Raw genomic sequence first — 6,215 nt, 5'->3', positions numbered from 1 at the left:
CTTTAATGCATTACTAAGAAACTGATATCTATTGCACCCTTGGTAGCATAGCAGAAAATGTATTCTATAAAATTCAGAGGAAACGAATAGAATCTTGTTCCTGGAATTCAACTATTTGCAGATTTTGGGATGGCATTTTTGGTGTTTTAAAAATCTTTAAATATTTAGACTATTATAAAGATAATATGAAATTAAATACCACAGTATTTGTGTTTTCCCTTTAGAAGTTTGCAGTATTTTTAAGCACGGTTTGTAAATGGCTATAAAAACTATAGTCACTCTTTCTGAAATATAATTCTAGGCAGTCCTTTCAAAAAAAAAAAGTCCAAGTGAATCTCTTAAGTAAATGAATCTTGTAATTCCACATTAAATAAAATATAATAGATGCCTTCACACATGACATATCACTGTTATTATTACCATTTACTGTTTTAAATTAAAATACATCTCAGCACAGATGTGGCATAGTGCTAAATTGATTCTTCAAATTAAATTAAGATTTAATATATAGATTAATATAAACCAGCTACTATTTTCTCCTTTTAGGTAGATCGCAGGGATTTTTTTTTCTTTCAGAAGGCGTTGGTTGGTAGAATGTTTTTTTGTCATGGAAATTCAGAATAGAAACATTGACTGAAAGGTGGGAGGGGGAAAGGAGTGCAACCATATTGCACAAAACACTTTTTGCTCTCTTTTGTGGGAGAAATGAAGGAATGCATGCCCCATGCTTAATATTTCCAATAATCCCACTCAGATATTGTCGTTTAGAAAACGACCCAAGCCGATTTATAGGATTATCCACCAAAGCACCCAGGATTCTTCTGACCTCTGCGCCCGAGAGCCACTTGAGCCAACTGGAAGCTTCCAACTGCAGCGACGGGATGAGGATGGGGGGGGGGGCGGGCGGCGAGTGGAAGCCGGACTGGCGAGACCGAAGCTTTTTTTTTTTTTTTTTTTTTGGTGCCTGCTCGTTGTCTGTAGCTTAGGGACAAGGCCAAAGTCAAGCTAAACCAAGAAGGGACGCCTGCGGGAAGGAAAGGCGGAATATACAGCCCAAGGGGCAGCGGTTGGGGAAGCGAGGGAAAACTGAGCAAAACCGAACAAGACAAAAGTTTGTTTGGCTTTGGCCAGAGGGATCTCTCTCTCTCTCTCTCTCTCTCTCTCTCTCTCTCTCTCTCTCTCTCTCTCTCTCTCTCTCTCTCTCTGTGTGTGTGTGTGTGTGTGTTTGAGTGTGTGTGTGTGAATGAATGAAGGACGCATTTAAAAAAAGAAGCAAAACGGGAAATAAGGAAGAGTTTGGGATCCTCTTTCTTCTGAGATGAAAAAAGAATGAATTTGTCCTTGACAATGGGTGGAATGGGTCACCCATTGCCAGAGATGCTTGTTAGGAACGAAATTAATCTCCCCCCCCTTTCTCACACACACATTCATCCCGCACAACAGGGCCCCCATATCGCCCGGCGTTTCTTCTATTTAAAAGGGGGCCAAGTTGGGGCTTAGAAGACAGGGGTGGAGTCCGGCGGACAGACAGGAACAGCGGAGGTTGCGAATCGTGTACAAGGAAAACTCCGGAACAAACAGACCGACCCAGGGATGCAAAGAACTTTCATCATCCTCCGACAAAAGCTCCGATTCCGAGATGAACAAAACGTTCTTAGAAACCCGGATTTCGATTCAGGTTGCAGGAAAGGGCTTGCGCGGAGGAGCCAGCAAACGGAGGGTTCGAATTCCAAAGATTTAACTGCTTCCCGATCGAAGGAAGCCGGGTTAGGCTTGGCAGAGGTTGGGCGGCCGGGAGTTTTTCCCAAGAAGGCCAGGAAGAAAGGCGATTAGGTCTTCTAGCGCCCGCCGCCCTCCTCTGCCAAAAGGGGGGAAAGGCCCTTTTCTCCTCCTGAAGCCTTAGAAACTGAAAAGGAAGGGAAGGCGGGATGCGCTGGTGGCCCTGGCTTATCTCGGCGGCTCCTGGAAAAGAAATAGCGGCAGATTAAGGGGAAACTGGGAAGAAGGGATGATCACGTGAGGCCCCTGAAGGCCTCGGGTCGGCCCCGCAAAAAAAGAATAAAGTGCAATCGCACCAGACAAATAACGTGTCCGTAATCCAAATACCCGGATTGCAAATAATCTGCCCAAATTTGAGGGGAGTGGGTGGTGGTGGTGCGATTGTGGCTTTGCAAAACGTTTTGATTTTGTGAATGCCCACCGGGAGAGCGAGAAATCGAAACCCAGAGCTTCATCCGCCTTCTGGAAAAGCAACCGGGAGTCCCAGATTATTATTTTTGCCCGGACTGCGTCGGTGTTCCAGCCAATCCGTCTCACACGCGCTATTTATCCTTTTTGGCAGCTTCGTTTCTTCCCCTGTGAATTAAAGGCGGGGGTGGAGGCGAGTGGCAAGTAGCAAAGCGGCCGAAGAAAAATCGGAGGAAAAGGCCCGCATCTTTTCTTCCTCGTCCTTTTCTCGCTGAGAAAGACGTGCCCGGCCAACTCGCGGAACTCAAAACAGTTCCTGAAGAAAGATCTTGGATCCCTTCTAAAATCTCCCCACCCCCGAATGGTACTCCAGAAATAGAAGTTCTGGGGACCGGGGCTCAAAGTTCCAGAAGGAAGCGCCAGCGCGCAGCATTCCGGGTGAGAAGGGCTGCCATGCTCCTAGTCGCGATCCAGCGCCTGCGGGTTTTTTTTTTTTTAATTTGATTTATATGCCGCCCTTCTCTGAAGACTCAGGGCGGCTTACAATGTGCTCAGCAATAGCCTTCATCCTTTTGTATATTTATACAAAGTCATTTTATTGCCCCCACAAACTGGGTCCTCATTTCACCTACCTTAGAAAGGATGGAAGGCTGAGTCAACCTTGAGCCTTGGAGAGATTCGAACCCTGCAGTAATTGCAGGCAGCTGGTCTTAATAACCAGCTTAATAACAGGGTGCCTTAAACCCCTGTACTACCAAGGCTCTTGGCATGTCGCCGCCGTCACTTCTACATCCCCCCTCCCTCCCGTTCTGGAACCAAAGCTTCACTCTCTGGTCGCCGAGACCGAGTTTGCGAGACAATTATCGACTGTTGAACTCCTCGAGGAGGAGCGGGGCCTTCCAGTTTGGCCCTCTGCAGCTTCTTTTGTGCCCTTTCCTCGCCCCAACATCCAAGGCAGCCCTGCAACAAACAGGGCCAGGGGTCGGGGTTTCCCCAGAAGGAACCGTCTCCCAGCCTGCCGCCGGTGAGCTTCAGGCCCAGCTGCTCAGGAGGCGAAAAAGCCGGATCTGAGAAACAGGAAGGGAGCAGGGACCGGATGAAAGCAGTTTTATAGCCACGCCAATACACTAAAACCTTTTCTCGGGATTTAAGGCCACCGGATTACTCCTATGCGCTTCCTGATAGGGAGCATGGAGAGGGGATCCCCCAACCCTTTCCTTCAAAGAAGCACATTTCTCGAAATCGGGCACTCCTAAAAGTTGGCTCGGGACATCAACTGGGGTTGAAACCCGACCCGCCTGGAGTCTGGCAGCGGGGGGAGCGGGGGGGCGGTGCTGCCGGGCTGGAAGTTAAAAGCAAAGAAATGTTAATGGCCTCGGGTGCCTTTGAACGTACCGTCGCGCAGCAGGCAAGGTCGCCGGTCAGGCTCGGCGGTCTCTTGAGTGGTAGCGCCAGGTTCAAGTTGACGGCTTGCTGGAGATCTACCCAGAAGCCCGAAACGCGCAGGGCCGACCTCCCAAAAGAAATCGCCGATGGCCACCCCTGCAGCTCCCGCGGGGGATTCTTCTACCGCTCTCCCCGCCGAGGTTTTCAGCCAAAGCTTCGCGGCTCCTTTGTCGATCGTTTTTGTCCGGGTTGAAGCGCTCTTCGGGTGAAGGGCGAAGGCCTTGTTGGGATATCCGGGCGGATTTTTGGTTTTTTTTTGCTGCTTGCGGGGAAACGGAGGTGCGGGAGAAGTTTAGCCGCTGGGCCGAAGTTAAGGCGGACAAAGGCGACAAGACAAAGCGCGGATCGCCTGGACCTGCACAGAAGCCGCGAGCACCCTTCCAAAAGTTGGAATTCTGCGCACGAGAAGTAGAAGGAGTCGGGATCCGAAGGCAAGATCGAGAGGGAGGCCAGACAGCCGAAGCCTCCTGGTCCGATGCTACAATGGCAATTGGGCCCTGCAAGAGAAGGACTGGAAGCCGGGCCCAATTCCTTAACATCGAAGAAGGGCGCTAAACGGCCTCAACCTCGCCAACCCCACTTCTGCCACCGCCGCCTGGCGCACCTGCAACGGCTCTTTGGCCAGAAGTTCTACAAGAAATAGGGTGAGGGGGCCACAGGGCCTGGAGGAGGAGGAGGAGGGGGAGGAGGATAATGGCCCAGAGGGAGGGAAAGGGAAGGAAAGAGAAGGGACATTTCCAGCACAAGGCTAAACGGGTGGGGGGAAATGCCTTGGTGGGGAATATGGTGTAGAGAGACCCTCCTCTTTGCCCCTCCTCGCCGCCCTGGTCTGGTTTCAGGAGTCGCCTTGCCCGAAGCCAAACAGTTTCCTGTCTTTGCCCTCGTTCTATTTCGGACCACATCGTGGCTTGTCCTGGAACTCTTCCCAAGTTAGCAAGAGCCATGTACACACCAGTCCATTCTGGATCCCTTCCTCCGGACCCCTTTCAGCCCTGATTGGGCCAATAAGTGTGCCACTTGCACGCGGGGCCCTCCCGGAGGTAGAGAACGGTGGCCGTCTGGATTCACTTAGAATTTGAACTTGGCAAGCCCGGGTCTCTGCTATCTGTCTTGCTACTAAACGCAAACGGATTGTGCTTTTGATGAGTGTGCAAAGGGACTGCAACCGGAAGGCGAGTTTCTAGAGGCTTTGCGGAAGATGGACGATATCCGAGATTTTACAGATAGCCCGGCGAAATCGAAACGTATGCAAATCGAAAAAACTGCTTGTAAACTAACTCACAAAAGATCACTCCATCTTTGCATATCGTTGCTGACTATAATTGCAGATTATTAATACAAATTGTTCCACGATAAGGGAGATCGCTCGCCGTTGATAACGTTAAGCCACCCAGAGATCGCTTGATATAAATTTAATAAATAAATAATAATATTTTTTTAAAAAATAGAACCTCGCTTTATACTTACGCTGAAATACCCAGACCAATTTCTCTGTGCCGAAACTTCACTGAATTCTGTTCCTTTTATTATGAAACCGACATCGGCAGGATTAAGCCTTAAAGGTTCCCGACGATTTAGCATTGCAAATTTTCTTTTTCTTCCCAGGATTTCCATTAACACAGCACACGGTACTGTTGAATATTATTTCTCTCGATGGGTGTATGTATTCTTTCCAATGAGTTGTAAGTACTTTGTATGCATTCCTTTAAAAATCGCTGGGCGTCGTGGAAAATAGCCATCTTGCTAAGAATCCCCGCTGGCCCCAGACTTCCCTAATCGTTTCTCTGGGACACTAAACTTTAGTGCCCAGACTGTGTTTATGCCAATCACTACACTAAAAGTCCTGGAATTCTTACCCTGAACGGAGAGGTTGCAGGCGTCCTTTCCTTTGGGAAAAAGAATTAAGCCAAACTATTAATATAAGCAAATGGAAAATCTCCTTCACCCCATTCCCGCCTCTGCCCCAAAATAAGGATAGAAATATAGTGCGGATTTGTTCATCGGGGAGACTAGAAGGGACTGGGGGGGGGATTACGAGAATCTCTATTTTTTCTGTTTTTCGCTCACTTTCGGTTCTCTTCTCTACTCCTAAACAAATGGACAGGAATTATTGTCTAACCCGCCTTGGAAGGTTTGAAGCAGGCAATATCTGTTGAAGAAGGAAGAGTTCCCAACAGATTTTTTTTTTTTAAATCCTAAAACAAGGATTTTTAAGATCATACTCGGGAAAGGCGGGCCTGAGCAGATAAAAAACGCGGCCTAAGTATTTATTGTTGGGGTGGAAAAATGCCTCGAAGGCTTTCTGAAATGTCCACAGCCGCCTTGGGCCTCCTTAGGAGGCTTCTCTCCAAATGCCACCAGATGCTAAACCGGTAGAAAGGAACTATCGTCGGTTCCGCAAATAGCACGGAATCGGGCCAGGCCTTGGCGCTCGGTGGTCAAAACTGCAGGTAGGAGGCGCGGAAGGACTCAGCGTCCCGCCGAGCCTCTGTTGCGCCGACTGACCGGCCTTTCCAACGGGTTGAACTCTCGCTCCCATTAACCCCGAGCAGTACGTGCGTCGGGCTGATGGAAGCAGTACC

At 49.0% G+C, this 6,215-nt stretch overlaps 1 long non-coding RNA gene across 1 annotated transcript; it reads right to left on the bottom strand.

The window, feature by feature from the left end:
* Positions 1-1,584: 1,584 nt before the first annotated feature.
* On the bottom strand, positions 1,585-3,672 carry LOC148116599 (uncharacterized). Its single transcript, XR_015731163.1, has 2 exons — positions 3,583-3,672; positions 1,585-1,962 (listed from the first exon to the last, which is right to left on the bottom strand). It is a non-coding gene; the product is annotated as an uncharacterized LOC148116599 (long non-coding RNA).
* Positions 3,673-6,215: the final 2,543 nt, after the last annotated feature.

Source organism: Pantherophis guttatus, chromosome 1 (genome assembly GCF_059756535.1).
Source record: "Pantherophis guttatus breed Tessera chromosome 1, ASM5975653v1, whole genome shotgun sequence".
In the NCBI taxonomy this organism is placed as follows: domain Eukaryota; kingdom Metazoa; phylum Chordata; class Lepidosauria; order Squamata; family Colubridae; genus Pantherophis; species Pantherophis guttatus.
This window is presented reverse-complemented; position numbering and strand designations above follow the sequence as displayed.